Source organism: Zingiber officinale, chromosome 9B (genome assembly GCF_018446385.1).
Source record: "Zingiber officinale cultivar Zhangliang chromosome 9B, Zo_v1.1, whole genome shotgun sequence".
In the NCBI taxonomy this organism is placed as follows: Eukaryota; Viridiplantae; Streptophyta; class Magnoliopsida; order Zingiberales; family Zingiberaceae; genus Zingiber; species Zingiber officinale.
The window spans coordinates 83586100-83603190 of NC_056003.1; the positions used below are offsets into that span (position 1 = coordinate 83586100).

At 36.3% G+C, this 17091-nt stretch overlaps 1 protein-coding gene and 1 non-coding gene across 2 annotated transcripts in view; both read left to right on the forward strand.

Moving 5' to 3' along the window:
* The window catches only part of LOC122022632 (rust resistance kinase Lr10-like), a gene marked incomplete in the record, with an annotated part of 142714 nt that overhangs the window by 15065 nt on the left and 110558 nt on the right, over positions 1-17091 (forward strand).
* LOC122025975 lies at positions 2948-3051 on the forward strand. The gene has a single exon (XR_006123964.1). It is a non-coding gene; the product is annotated as a small nucleolar RNA R71 (small nucleolar RNA).

Sequence of the window (17091 nt, forward strand, 5' to 3'; positions counted from 1 at the left end):
GAGTCTTTCAAGACTCGGGTCCTCTTCTAGAGGCTGCGTGGTCAGTCCTTATGCTTGGCCGTAGGATACATCGTATACGCCCGTGCTGTGCCGACACGATGTCTCGTGTCTTTGAGCATGACGGCGAGATACCCAGTCGAGATCGGTGAAAGTCATTGGATAATGGTCAAGAATATTCTTAAGTACTTAGAAGGACTAAAGAATATTTCTTGATATATGGAAGCGATGATGAGCCATACGTAAAGGGTTACGTGATGCTAGCTTCCACCAAACCGGGATGACTATAAATCGCGATCGAGTTCGTGTTTTGCATTAACGGTGGTCTTGTGGTGGAAGAGTTGACGGTGACACGAGAGCTAATTCTACAATGTGAAGCGAAATTTATTCTTTGCATCGAGGCGAAAGGAAGCGATTTAGTTATGAGTTCATCAGCGGGCAGGGTGGTTCTAGCATTCTTGACCCTATTGAGCTCTGATTAAAATAAACAATGGAGCTATAAGACAAACGAAGGAACCCGCTCACACCGGACCAAACATACTACGCTGCCCATCTCATTGAGATTGTCGAGAGAGAGAATGTGAATTTCTGAAATACCTCTGAGGCTAACATCGCAGATCCTCTTGACCAAGGCTTTGGCACAGAGGAAGCATGATGGTCACACTAGGTCATTTGGGCTTAGAGCCTACACTGATTGACACTAGTGCTAGTGGGAGATTATTAGCTAGAGCCCTAGAGCCAATCATTTGGTGATTACATTTTGGACTTGTTGTATCATATTTTATATAAATAAAGGCATTTGGTTTTTGGTTATTATACTTATTTGTATTGGTGCCAAATAAACTAAGTATAATAACATCCTAGAGTAGAAGGTTCTTACCTATATCAATCGATTGGTTGAATCGATAGTGAGATGATATAGGGAACACTACTCTAAATCATTCCTAGTCGAGTATTAACATTCAGAGACAATGTTAATGCAATAAGACTAGCATGTAGGTCAACTCGATGACTTGATCTCACAAGTCATGGATATAGAGATATGAAGTTGACACATGGGTATACATTAGAGAATGTATACTGAATGACCCGCCATGAGAAAGTATCATAGATCGTTATATGAGTGTCATATACTTTCTCATGTGGCTATTAGTATGACTACTAGTCCTTAGACTTGAAGTCACCATAGATCCCTACATAAGGAGTTATGTACTTTGGTTTCGTCAAACATCACCCGTAACTGGGTGGACTATAAAGGCGATTACTGGGTATATAACAAATTATGCAGAGGGATGTGAGTGATGTAGATGGGATCTATCCCTCCTATATGACGGGAGAGACATCGATATTCTTGATAGAGTGAGACCACGAAGTGTATGGCCATGCCCAAATGAGTCAATATGAGATATTGAGCTCATTTGATTGAGTGAGTCTACTTGGAGTTCAAGCTTTAGATTGATTAGAGGATGACATGGGCTATGCCTCATATTGATCAATCTAGATGTCTAGGATAGAAGGACACTTGTCATATTTTGTGAGGAGTCACAATTAGTAGTCACAAGGTGATGTTGGATCTCAACATTTCTTGTAACTTGGGTAGCAATGATGTATTGCTAGATTCCGCTCATTGCTTATGTTTTTAAAGGAGTTTAGAAACATTGCCAACGTTACAAGAACCTATTGGGTCACACACAAAGAACAAGTGGATGGAGATTAGGTTCATATGATGAACCAATTGGATTAGGTTCATATGATGAACCAATTAGATTCGGATTGATTTAAATTAGACTTATTGAGTTAGACTCAATTAGATTCAATTGTTGAATGAGTCTAATTTAAATTTGATTTATTAAGTCAATATATATTAATGAATTGAGATTCATTAGATTGAAATTGGCTTGAATCAAAGAATGAATTCAACTCAACATGGAAGAGATTTGGTCAATTTTGACTTGACCAAAATGGGAAGTTGAAACATCAAGTTTGACTTGATGAATTGCCACTTCTTGGAGGATGACTTATCCTACATGGCAGCCACATCATCTCCACCTCATGAGGTGTGCCACCTCATGGAGGTTACAACACCTCCTAGTCCATTTAATGTGGCCGTACATTAAATGAGGGAATTATTGTGTGGCCGACCACACTAATGTGAAGAGGGATTTTATTTTGTGGCAATTAGTGGCATTGATATATAGTAATTGTCTCATCTTCTTTGGCTTCTTCCTCCTCCTTACTACTGTTGCCGTGGGGTTTCATGGAGGGTGAAGATATGTGAGTTGTGTTCCAAGAGAATAGAGAAAGTGAAGGTCACAAAGGAGGATACTACTAGTGAGTGTATAAGATTCCTTTTCGCTTTCTCTCTTTTCTCTCTTCCAAATCCTATCCGAGAGCCCTAGAAAGTGCTAGCACACTTGGGTGCTCTCTTCTCCATCCTTGAGTGTTAGAGAACACCTCTTGTTCGTGTGGATATCACTAGAGAGTTGTCTACGTTGACAACTTCGAGATCCGGCGTACCGTTGGACGAGTGGGATTTGCGAGGGCACGCTTCGAAGGTAAAAATGTTTTCCCTTTGTAGATCTACTATAGATCGTCGTTTAAAACTCGTATTCGTGTTTTCGAAATTTTTCTTCGCACGAGATCCAGTTGCATGGGTGATTCGGGGTTTCTGTGACGCGAAAAAGCGGTTTTCGCGGCTTGAAAGACCCAACAGACATATGTGTCACCGCGTCAACATCAAATTCCCTGATGACTTAGTTGGGTTTCCAGAAAAGGAGCTACCACTTCTTTCAAACGCCCACTGATGATGGTTACGAGTCACACTCTCTATTATTTCATCAGCTTCATCAAGTCCTTTGTTCATTAATGCCCCTCCAGCAGCAGAATCGAGAGACACTTGGTATGGTAGTTGATGTCGTTATAAAATGTGTGGATGACTAACCATTTCTCAAATCTATGGTGGGGGCAAAGTCTGAGCATATTCTTGAATTTGTCCCAAGCTTCATATAGGGTCTCTATGTCAGCTTGTCTAAAACTCACAATCAAATTTCGCATGTGCGCAATTTTGCTTGGTAGATAGAATTTGTCAAGGAATAATTATTCATACTACTCCCATGATATGATGCTATTTGTAGGCATGGAAGTGAGCCACAAGTTGGTTCTATCCCTCAAGGAGAAACCAAACAATAATAATCTCACTGCTTCAGCTGGGACTACGTTCATTTTCATTATCCCACATATCGCATAAAATACCTCTAAGTGTTGATTTAGGTCTTCAGTAGCCCTCCCCTAAACAAATTTTGTTGCACCAGGTGAATCACTACAGGCTTTATCTCAAAATTTTTGGCTTCAATAGAGGGTCTGATGATGTTAGACCGAAGCCCATAAGCGTACGGTGCTAGGTTACCTTAAGGGGGTTGTTTGCCATATCAAATGATGCTTGTTCTCCTTATTATCTTTGCACGTTTCTTCTTCTATGATAGGTTCTATTAATTTCAGGATCAAGTGGAAATAGATTTCCTACAATATTAGATCTTTGCATACAAAAGCAAGATTTCTTGAATTTCAATAAGAAAATCCAATTGCAGAGAAAAATAATGTTTTCACGTATAGAAGTGAGAAACAAAATGCAGGAAATTCAAAGTGATGAATTTAAATTGCAGGGAAAAAAGTAAGCTAATGCTAGTTATCTACGAAAACAAGATTGCAGAAATATTCATAATATGAAAAAGAAAATAAGTTTAAACTAACTCAAGTGATTATCAACTAATGTTATAAGTGCAGTCTCCGGTAATTGCTCCAAAAACTTGATGTGTGTCCACAAGTGCATGGGTGTCGTCAAGTAATGAAATATTATCGATCCCATGAGGATTGGTTATAAGCACTAGTGATTACTCATGATGAATTAGCTAAAAAATCGAGGGCTGAGAGTTATAAACTAAGAGAAGAGAAGTAAAGTGAGAAGAAGAAGAAGAGAAACAAGAAGGGTGTTGAGGAACTTGGTTTGGGAAATGTTCTAAGGGTTCGGTTTTATTGTGATGTCAATCGATGTAACATGGATCACATATTGCCTACCCTCTATTCCTATACACTTAAGGAAGTTAGATTCATATTCTATGCTACTGAAGGGAAGTGATTCCTATGAATTTTGGTAATGGGATACTCCTGTCACTAGGGTCCCTCGGTTATAAATCACAAGAACACACTAGCACTCATTAATATAGAAATAGAAACAACAATGATGTCCAATTCCCTACTTCCATGTGGAGAATTACTTCTCCTTTCAAAGTAATGCTCTAGACCTCTAGTAACGGGATACCCTTGTTACTATAACCCCTCGGTCATATGATCTAGGACACTCCCTCTATGGGATGAACAATTTGTTGGTGTGGGAAGCATCCGACGATCGAATCGATGTTTTGATTATGGCAAAGGGTTCAAGTTAAGTTGTTTTGTGATCTGATATGTGTGAATGACTTTACAGGAAAGTCCTAAGGTTACTTAGGCAAAAGTCTTAGTTGTGGTTAGCAGGTAGAAAACCCTAGGGGGTGGTAACCCTAGATCGTAGGGGGTGGTAACTCTAGGTGAAGAAAAGTCCTAACTGCGGTTAGGCAAAGGAAAAACCCTAGGGGACAGTAACCCTAGGTCCTAGGGGGTGGTAACCCTAGGCGAAAAGTCTTGGCAGGTCGAAACTTCGTGCAAAAATCCTAAGGGGCGGTAATCCTAGGTGAAAATCCTGGTGTCGCGAACCAGGTGAAAGTTTGGACAAGTTGTGGAGCAAGCGTCCAGCATGAAGACCGGAAGACTCGAGCACCAAGCAAAAGCCCAGTCGGTCAGGAGGACCGGACTGACATCAGGTATGCTCTCCTGAGTGGAGTAGGTGAGGATGCGTTCCTCGAAAGAGGGAACAGTAGGTGTCGGCTCGACTTAGGGTTTCTAGTCGGAAATCCAAAGTCAGAACCGAACAGTCCGGTGACTGTCGATTACTTAATTTATCATATTTATATTGTGCTAACTTTGTCTTGCAGGGTATGTTGGTGTTTTGTGGACTAACATATTTTACAGGGACTAAAGTGCACATTTTACCTCGGGTGCATGGGTGAGCTAGCTGCGCAGAGGAGCTGGAGGCGCCTCCATGGGACTTGAAGGCGCCCTGGACCGCTGCTTAGAGGCACCTTAGAGTGATGATAGAGGCGCCCTCAGGCGGATAAGCGGGAGACAGCGAGGCTTATCGACAACGTTGATGTCGGGATGGACTTTGGGGTTTGAGGTGCCACCATGAGGCATTGGAGACGCCCTCAACAGCCTATTTAAGGCTATCTCGACTAGCAGCTTACTACAACAACTTCCAAGCAATCATTCTTCTTTGTGCTGCGCAATAGACAATCCAGAAAGGCTATAGCAAGTCTCCGACGACCAGGAGCTTCAAACTGAGTGCTTTTGTTGTCGGTATAAAGTTTAATACAACTTTTATTATACTTAATTTGTAACACTTTTTCGGAATTATAGTTGTTACCCAAAGTAAAAGTTCAATGAACGTGGGCCTTGGAGTAGGAGTCGCCCTAGGATCCGAACCAAGTAAATCTTGGAGTCTTTGTGATTGTGTGTTTGTTTCCTTTCATTATTTCTGCTGCGTTTATTCTCGATATGTCTTAAAATCGAACAAGTGAAAGCCACGAGTGTTATTCACCCCCCCCCACCACTAGCGCTTCTCGATCCAACAATTGGTATCAGAGTGGGGTCGCTTTGATTTGCTGCAACCACCAGTCAAGCAAAATTTTCATGGTATTTTTAAAGTTTTTCGGAGTCGATCGGAATCGGTATTCTTGCCATCCTCCGATCTAGTTTTTTCATAATCGGATTCTTGTCTCGAAGTTGGTGCAACACCACTCGAGATCGTCTTTTATTCTTGTTTTAAACCGCACTACAAATCCAGGATCTATTCCTGGGATAAGTTTTTGTTTACTTTGTGTGCAAGTTTTATCGCAAGTCTTCATGGCTCTTCAAGAAGGTTATAGCACCGCTCGTCCACCGCTCTTCACCGGAGATGACTTCGGTTAGTGGAAGAGCTGGATGGAGGCGTATCTCCAGACTCATTTTGAAGTCTAGATGATCGTCAAAATCGGGCTGGAAATACCAACTGACAGCGCCGACAAGCCACTACCGTACGAGAACTGGGACGCGAATCTTATAAAAAAAGTAGAAGCAAATGCCAAGGCGACCTGCACCCTCCAATGTGTACTGACGAAGGAGGAGTTGAACCGCGTCGGCCCGTTCATGAGCGCCAAAGAACTGTGGGAGAAACTGATCCAGCTTCATGAAGGAACGTCCGACACCAAGGTAAGCAAGAGAGATTTAATTCTTAATAAGCTATATAATATAAAATTGCAGGAAAGTAAAACGGCGAGCCAATTGCATGCCCGCATTCAAGATCTCCTCAACGATCTACACGCAATCAGACAGAAGGTAGAAAACAGAGACATAATCAGGTATTCTCTAAACGCTTTTCCAAGGAATACCTTGTGGGCATCCATGGTAGATGCTTACAAGATATTTTAGGATCTCTCTTCTATTAAGTTGGATGAATTGTTTTCAAAATTCAAACTGCATGAACAGATTAACTCACGTCCAATCGAGAAAGGAATTGGTTTGGTTGCAGGTACAAGCACAACTCGAGAAGCTAAAACAAGAGCGCGCGAACCAAAACCAAGACGCAGAACCGAGTCAGAGTCAGAAGAAGAACCAGATTCAGATGATGACAATGACGAGCTCACGGCCAAACTCGTCGACTTGGTGAGAAGGATCCACAAAAAGAAGAAGGGTCTCAACAAGAAGAACATCAAAAAGGTGATCCAGTCCAAGGAGGTTCAACCAAGTTCAAAGGAAAAGACTGGAGTTACGTGCTACGGGTGCAATCAGAAGGGACACTACAAGCCAGATTGTCCAAAACAGAAGCAACGAAGAAGGAAGGTGTTGAAGGCAACATGGTCCGAGTCATCAGACGAATCCGAATCCGACGAAGTAAGCGAATAGTGTCGAAACCGAGTCCGAGTCCGAAATTGAGAGTGAATCAGAAACTGAGTCCGAGCGAAGCCACGGATCCGTATCCATTTCCGAAGGACCCAAACCCACTGTAAGCTCTTTAATTTCTGGCATTAATCTAGAAAATTTAGTGTCTTATCTATTAAAGAAATTAGCTAAATCCAACGTCCGGGTTAAGTCACTCCAAAAGGAGGTAACATCCCTTAAGGAAGTGACTAACTTGAGTCCTTTGACTGAGCTAGTTCAAATTGAAAGTTCAACTCAAGTCTAAAAGCTTGAGGAAAAAAATATCAATTTGAAAACTCAAGTTAAAGAACTTAAAGATACGTTGGAACGGTTCACATTATGTTCTAAGAATCTTAATCTGATTTTTGGAAAACAAAGAGCTGTTTACAATAGATCTGGACTTGGGTTTAAACGCAAACATAAATTCAAATCATATTTGTCACTTGTAAATAGATCAAATAGAAACATAGTCCAAGCATGGGTCCCCAAGTCTAACTTGGTCAATCGAATTGGACTTGGTCAATATTGGGTCCCCAAGAATCAAGTCCATTACCTTGATAGACCATATCGAGGCTATGATCCAGGGGGAGCCAATAAAAAGACAATTTTTATTATAAAATAGAATTTATTTTGATGCTTGTTTTTTACTACTTTTTATTATACTTGTTTAGATTAAGATAGATTAAGGACCTAGGCATAATTTACTCTTGATTTAAATCTAGGGGTTTCAAAAAGAAAATTAAATATATAATTTCTTTGAACGGCTCTATCTAAAAGTGGTGGATAATCCCATATCCAAGAAGGCCTAGTGCCTCGTCACAACCTGGGAGCCAATCTTTGAAATATATATTTAATTAACTAATCGAAAAACCTAAGTTTAACTCAAATGTAAATTAATCCTTAGACATAATCTAAATTAAAAAGATAACCATCTCACAAAAATACATAAGGTTCCCTGATTGACAACTTAGAATCGGGTGAGATGAACCTAAAATGAACTTAGTCGAATCTATTTAACCTAATTTAATTCAATCTAATTAATCAACCTTAATTCAATTTAATCAATTTAATAAATTTAACTTAATTAATTTTAATCTTAATCTCGAATTTATAACTAAGTTTAATTTCATAATTATTTTTAAAAATCATAATTAATTTCATAATTATTTTAAAAATTAATAATTAATTTAATAATTATTTCAAAAATTCATAATTAATTTCATAATTATTTTAAAATTCATGATTAATTTCATAATTATTTTTTAATTAGCTTAAAAATCATAATTAATTTTATAATTAATTTTAAAAATCATAATTAATTTCAAAAAGTGAATTACTTTCAAGTGACTTAATTTTCAAAATCTTAATCACAATTGATTTTAATGACTTTCAAAAATCTTAATTATTTTAAAATGATAATTAATTTTCAAATCATATGATAATTAATTTTCAAATTATATTTGATTCAAAATCTTAATAATTAATCATATTTGATTTCTATAATCTTAATAAATCATATTTTCAAATTATAATTTCAAACTCAATTAATTCTTAAATCTTCAAAATGTTAAATGTTTATGTACAATACGACATCCAAATAATAAATAAATAATAAGATTATTTGAGAAATAATCTTATTGAATTTTCAGAGATTTTTTAGGAATTTTTCGGAATTTAAACGGAGTCCGTATGACTCGTTTTGAGCGGATGAATTAGTGAGCTAGATGGAAGCCTGTTTGGAAGACCATTTAAGAGGGAGTTGATTAACGAATAAACTTAGGCTTTAATTAAAGCTAGCCTAAGTTTGAGATTAATATTATTATTCCTAGCTTTAAAACGACGAAACCCCTTTTCTTTCCCCGATCCCGAACGTCTCCTCATGTCGTTCTCTTCTCTTCTCCCTCACTTGCCGCTCTCCCTTCTCTACGCGAAGCCAGGTCACCATCGACTGCCTCAAGTTGACCACCGCTGATCGATGTTGTGCTACTTGTCACCGGTGAACCTCCACAGCATCGGCCAACATCACAACTTCAAGGGCGACCAATCATTGTGCCCTAGCTGCAGTCGCCTCGTGCCCTAGCCGTGGACGTTCACTCGTGCGAGCCCTGATCATCTTCTCTTCACCGACGGCGCATCCCTCCTTTCTCTCGATCTCATTGGTGTCGATCGCTCCTATTGTTGGTGCAATTGACCTCCAAAGTTTTAATGTCAGACAAATATGTTTAAGTATGCTTAAGTATGTATGGAGCTTGATCTAGGGAAGTCCTAGTTGTAGGCTAGGCAAGGGAAGTCCTAGTTGGAGGCTAGGCAAGGAGGAAAATCTTGGTATATCGTGGAAGCCAGGTGGATAGGTCTGGAGGACTTGATCCCTGGGTAGCCAAATACTGAGTCCTAGTTGTAGGCTAGGTAAGGGAAATTTCGGTATGTCATGGAAACCAGGTGGATAGGTCGGAGGACTTGATCCCTGGGTAGTCGAATACTGAGTCTTGGTGAGTGAAGCCAAGTGGAGAAAATCCTAGGGGGTGATAACCTTAGGTAACGAGAAGTCTTGGAGGAGTGAACTCCAAGCAAGGTTGATCGGATGGTTCCCGGTCGACCGCACGCGATCGACCGGACCAGCGGATCTCGGTAAATCTAGGTTTAGGTTTACCATTATTTTCTGTATTACTATTATTATTGTTGGCTAATATGGTATTGTAGGAAAAGTCTTAGTAGATCAGGCGATCAGACACTAAGCAGACAAAAGACCAAACATGTCTGGAGGATTATGTTTGGCAGGTAAGTTGAGGTATGTAACTGGAAGAGCGACAGTGAGGTCGGGTTCCTAAAGGGAACAACTTAAGGTCGCTGATCCAACTAAAGAAACCGGGAAGGTTTCCAAGTTGAGATCAAGACAGTCCTAACTGTCATACTCATGCATTATATATTACTGTGCTAACCTTTGTGTTGCAGGGATACTTTGCTTAATACTGTGTTGCAGGTTTGGCCGGATCGGTCGACCGGACCAGAGGATCGGTCGATCGGACCAGAAGATCGGTCGACCGGACCAGAGGATCCGTCGACCGAACCAAGATGACTCAGCACAGATCAGTTTAATCAGCAATGATCAGATACAGAAGGAAACTACATTGATCGGTCGACCGAATCCGAGGATTGATCGACCGAACCCGAGGATCGGTCGACCGAACCATCAATATTAAAGGCGCAGTAAATGCAGATCACGGCAAATCTCGACGAACAGGGAAGGAGCCTGTACGGTCAACCGAACAGAGGGATCGATCGACCGAATCATTGAAGTCCAGTTAATGCAGAATATCGAGCCAGCGTCAGACTCCAATTGGAAGGGATCGGAGCTGGTTCGGTCGACCGAACAGAGGGATGGTCGACCGAACATCCATCATATCAGAGGCCAAAAACAACTTTCTGATAAAAAATTCCTGCTCTGTGAACAACTCGTCTTCATCAGCTCAGCAAGCTACTGCATCCTAAAGTGCCGACCTAAGCTCCATCTTCAATTTCGTTGTCGGTATATTTTACTTAAAGCTTGCATTGTAATTTCTTTTAAAGCAAGATAGTAGTGTGTTACTATATTGCTCCATTGTACGATTCACTTCTTTCCGAGAATTTCGAAAAGAAGGATTATAGTGCCTTGCTCACTGGTGCGGTCAAGGACCGCAAGCCTTCTAGTAGGAGTCGAGCTAGACTCCTAACGAAGTAAATAACCTTGTCTCATTTATTATTTCCGCCGCACGACTTTGATATAAAAGAAAAGAAATAGTTTTTTAAATGAGCGATATTCACCCCCCTCTATCGCTTCAAACGATCTATCAATTGGTATCGAGTCGGTTAACTCTGAAATTTCTTAACCGATTTTCAAAGCATTTTAAAACTTTTTTCTTTTCTTTTAGCATATTCTTTTTTCTTCGTATATTTATCTTTCAAGCACTACTAATCCCAAGACAAAAGTCTTGGAAATATTTTTTAAATCTTTTCTTGCAAGAATGTCGATATCATATCAAGAAGGACGAAGTATCTATGACCCTCCTCCGTATGATCAAGTATACTTCAGTTCTTGGAGGCCAATGATGGAATGCTTCGTTGGAAGTAACAATTTGGACAACTGGATCGCACTAAGACAACCTTCTCGAAACTCAGAATCGAACAAAAAGGTAATGAATATGTTAATAGATATTTTGCCTAATGAAGTTTTGTGTCAACTAGAAGGTTACAAGAATGCATTCGAGATGTGGACCAAGTTGATCAAGCTTCATGAGACCCCGTCGAGGCTAGAAGATCAAGGCGAAAGTGAGCACGAATCCGAATCTAAAGAGCTATCCTCGAACGGATCTAGAAGATATAGACCAAATCGGCCTCATCGCTCTAGTGGCCGAGGAGGAGGCTAATGGATCTGAACCCGAGTCTGACCCAACACTTGAGCCTGAATCCGAAACGGAAATGGTCAAAGGGGAGAATCCTAATGAGGATTCAAAAGGTAATATTTTAAACACAAAATTTAAAGAACACATAACGTGTTTTAATTGCAGTGAAAAGGGGCACTACAAAAATAAATGCCCAATGAGTTGATCTACACAACCGGAGGCAAAGGAGGAGCCGAAGCCTAGAGTCCGGAAAAGGAAGGACCACATCGAATGTTTCAAGTGCAAAAGATGGGACACTACAAATCTCAATGCACGGAGAAAAGACTCAAGGATTCAAGGGGAGCTAGTATGGTAAATAATTTTAAATTATATGAAAATTTGCATGCTTTAGATCCTTCTTGCTTGAATGGTAATATAAAATTAAAAATGCATGAAAATTCAACATTAAAATTACTTAACAAAAATAATCTAACTAATAAAAACTTAATTAATTCAAATATAATTAAAATTGATCAAATCAACTCAAATCTTAATCAAGACCCCAATTCAGTTAATCAAAGTTTATTTATTCAAGATAATTTGAATTTAAATCAAAATAATAATTATCTAGAATTAAATAAACATAATTTAACAAAAAATTTAAATAAAAATAAGAAACTAAACTATAAATCAAAGTTTAGAAAATTAGAAAAACAAAATAATGTTTTGCAAAATAAACTTGTTAAACTAGAAAACATTATTAAAAATTTTATCAACTCACAAAATCTAGATTATAAATCAAAACCTAATTATAATCATGTACCCCTTAATTATGAAACAAATTAATAATAATAATAACAATAACAATAATAATAATAATAACAACAACAATAAAATAATAATAAATTAATAAAACAATAATAAATCAATAAAACAATAACAAATCAATAAAACAATAACACAATAAATAAACAACTAAACAATAATAAATTATGTATGACTTGTTTGAATTGTATGACTTGCCATGTTCATGCATATTTATCTATTATTTAACATGTCATGCATCTTTTCTTTATGTTACTAGTTTAGAATGGTTAGATTAAAAAGGTTTACCAAACCCTACAACATAGCACCGGAATGGATTGGGATGATAGTACGTCAAGGAAACTTTGTCGAAGGCATGTCTAGGCTGAATATGGAATTCTACCTGGTGCACTAGACTTAGTGGATTTGACCAAAACTACCCTAGTCAAACATGGGCAAATTAGACCAAAATTTAGTATTAAGTTTTTTGGGCAGGAACAGTTTGGAAAGTCTTCAGCAAGTGGTCTAATGATATTCAAGTAGGTCATATACCTCGCCACTGAACTGAAACTTATCCTTAGGAAGCCTGCTTGATTAACCCAAAGCTAAGTTTGAATCTAACATGGGTTCAATAACCTTTTCAATTCTAATTAACCCTAACTTAATTCAAACCTAATTCAAACCTAACTTAATTCAAACCTAATTCAAACCTAACTTAATTCAAACTTAATTCAAACCTAATTTAAGCCTAACTTAATTCAAACTTAATTCAAACATAACTTAATTCAAACCTAATTTAATTCAAACCTAATTTAATTAAAAATTATTTTTTAATTAAAAATTATTTTTTAATTAAAAATTATTTTAAAAAAACTTAATTAAAATTATTTTAAAACTTAATTAAAATTATTTTAAAACTTAATTAAAATTATTTTAAAAACTTAATTAAAATTATTTTAAAAACTTAATTAAAATTATTTTAAAACTGAATTAAAATTATTTTAAAACTTAATTAAAATTATTTTAAAACTTAATTAAAATTATTCTAAAAAACTTAATTAAAATTATTTTAAAACTTAATTAAAATTATTTTAAAACTTGATTAAAATTATTTTAAAACTTAATTAAAATTATTTAAAAAAAAACTTAATTAAAATTATTTTAAAAAACTTAATTAAAATTATTTTTAAAAAAACTTAATTAAAATTATTTTAAAAAACTTAATTAAAATTATTTTAAAAACTTAATTAAAATTATTTTAAAACTTAATTAAAATTATTTTAAAACTTAATTAAAATTATTTTAAAACTTAATTAAAATTATTTTAAAAAAACTTAATTAAAATTATTTTTAAAAAATTAATTAAAATTATTTTTTTTAAAAAAAACTTAATTAAAATTATTTTAAAAACTTAATTAAAATTATTTTAAAACTTAATTAAAATTATTTTAAACTTAATACACTTAATTAATTCTTAATAAATCTCAACTTGAAATCTTAACTTTAATCAACAAATAAAGTACTTTAACCTTAAACAAAATTAAACTTTTATAACCAATCCTAAAATCTTTACCTAATTTCTAAGAAATTAATAATAATTCATAATCAATTAACTCGTAACTATTAATAATGAAACTTTAATCAACAATTAAAATTAATTCTTACTCTAATTAATAATAATACTAAATTACATTGAAACTAATTTTAAATTATGTTTAAATCAATCAATAATCTAGCAATCAACCTATAACCATAGCTATTATAAACAATTCTTAGCCAAATCCACTTAATAACTTTACAATTTCTAAACTAAACATTAACTCAAGTAATTCACAAAATAAATATTACCATCTATTTAACTTACAATAATCAAAGTTTAACTAAAATTTAAGTTTCACCAAATTCAAAATCAATAAAGCCATCTCACACAATTATAGGATTTGCATACTTGAAAATTTAGAATGGGTGAGATGCTAAGAGAATTAAAATTTAAAATTATTTTAAACATGTTTTGAAAACTTATATATCTATTTTCTTAAGAATTATTTTCAAATTTTGATTGATGATTGATTGGGTGTATTATATATATAAATTGTTGTTATTCACTGCCTAAGTCTTTAGAACCTTAAGTCAATTGTGACCCTTAGACACACATAGAAAAGTCTTCCTTGTGGGTAACAAGGATATCTAAAAATAGTGTCTAGTTAAGGGTGAAAGACTTGATTGAAGAACATATTTTCTGAAAACATATTTTGAAAAATGTTTCAAAACACTATTTGAAAATTGCTTGATAAAACTTTTTTAATCTTAAAATCTCTTAATCAATTTTTTTAACGAAAATTATTATTTTTACAAAATTATTCTTCAAGCATTATCTTTTCAAAATCATATTTTTCAAACTCATACTTTTTGAAAAATCATAGCTTGAAAAATACTTTGAAAATTCCTCTACAACTTTATGTTTCATACTTTGAAATATTCTAAGAATTTTTTGCAAGCATTAAAACTTCTATATCATGTTTTTGCAAAAATACTTTATGTCTTGGAATACTTTTTGAAACATATTCTTGAGAGATTTTGCTTAGTGCATTCTTCAAAATTATTTTGAAAAGATACTACAAATTTACTCAATTTTTAATGGAATAAGGCTTTTTCAAAATCTCTATGACTCATTTTTGAAAACTCTATTATACATCAAATGGGTGAGAGAATACCTTAGGCATATCCTGACAATATTTAAAAGTATTCCATCATTGTTGGTGCAAAACTTAGGAATCCTTAGCAATTAAAGCCATTTATGAAGAGTTCTTTTGTACTGTGTTGCAGGGATACTTTGCTTAATACTATGTTGCAGGTTTGGCCGGATCGATCGACCGAACCAAGATGACTCAGCACAGATCAGTTTAATCAGCAATGATCAGATGCAGAAGGAAACTACACTGATCGGTCGACTGAACCCAATGATCGGTCGACCGAACCATCAATATTAAAGGCGCAGTAAATGCATATCACGACAAATCTCGACGAACAGGGAAGGAGCCTGTTTGGTCAACCGAACAGAGGGATCGGTCGACCGAACCATTGAAGTCCAGTTAATGTAGAATATCGAGCCAGCATCAGACTCCAGCTGGAAGGGATCGGAGCTGGTTCAGTCGACCGAACAGAGGGATCGGTCGACCGAATATCCATCATACCTATAAATTGAGGCTCGAAGTCAGAGGCCAAAAACAACTTTCTGATAAAAATTCTTGCTCTGTGAACAACTCGTCTTCATCAGCTCAGCAAGCTACTGCATCCTAAAGTGCCGACCTAAGCTCCATCTTCAATTTCGTTGTCGGTATATTTTACTTAAAGCTTGCATTGTAATTTCTTTTAAAGCAAGATAGTAGTGTGTTACTATCTTGCTCCATTGTACGATTCACTTCTTTCCGAGAATTTCGGAAAGAAGGATTATAGTGCCTTGCTCACCGGTGCGGTCAAGGACCGCGAGCCTTCGAGTAGGAGTCGAGCTAGACTCCGAACGAAGTAAATAACCTTGTCTCATTTATTATTTCCGCTGCACGACTTTGATATAAAAGAAAAGAAATAGTTTTTAAAAGGAGCGATATTCACCCCTTAATCGCTTCAAACGATCTATCACTCAGATCTTGGACGAGGGATGTCCAACACCGTCTCCTTCCACCGGAGCATTTTCTACCCTTCTCGGAGCCCTGCCCTAGTCTAGGTCAGCACCACGTTGCCCTATGTCGCCGGTGTCACCCTATCTTCTACCTTTGCTCATGATTCCAGCAGCAGCTTCTTCAGCCGGGTGTCTACAAAGGTGTCACTTGGATTGGGGTTGTTGGGTTGCAAATCCTTAGCTGTGAGAACCCCTGTTACGTGGAGGATTGCTGCTCGGGTTCACCACTGGATAGGTCACCTATTCTAGCAGAGGACAACAACTCTTGTTCTTCACAGTTGCGTTTGGAGGGGAAGTTGCTGCAGATCTAGTTTGGGGTAAGAAGTATATAAATTGGATTAATATTGAATTAAATCCATTGTTTGTTTGGCGGTATTGGATTGATTTCATTCTATAATTAGAGATGTTAATTATGGATAGAGGATAGATTCATTATGTGCTTGGAGATCAGTTTGCATTTCGGTGATGAATTAGTTGATTGTTGATGATGGTATTGGGTTAATATGGGCGTGTATTAGATTTCATTTAAGGTTGTAATCCGTGTAGTTTGGTTGATGAGTGTTTAGTTGTGCTAAGTCATGGATTAAATGATGGATTAATTGGGGTGGATGAATTTTGTAGGATGGATTCATGATTAGCCTATTTTAATTTGGGTTGTGCGATTAAGGATTATTTGGAGGATTAATCAGAGATCATATTTGAGTGGAGTTATCCTAATTGGGTTAGGGATTTTATTTAACTAATTTAATTCTTATGAATTTAGATAAATAAAATATATATATTGATTTATGCAGGACTTTAGTATGGGACGATCATCATGATGTGGAATTTACCTTATCACGATCGATAGATAAAGGCATGTATTTCTTGCTTTATCTCTTTAGTATTTTGACCCTAGTGCATGAGATTTATACATTTAGTTTAGCTACTGTATCTATTTTGACTCCACTCGTATTTTTCCCGTGCTTGATACTTATCCACTCGATCTTTGAGCTACTCATTTCTGTATCTATACAGTTTCTCATTGCTATCCATGATATTTAGTAGATATCAGACACCAGATACTAAATACTGGATATATAGATACCAGATACTGGATATTAGATATTGGGTATGGACACCAGATACCATGTTTACTTGCTTTGACCGCTATTGATACATGTTTCTTATTGAGCATGCTGGCTTCATGTAGCATACTTGATTTTT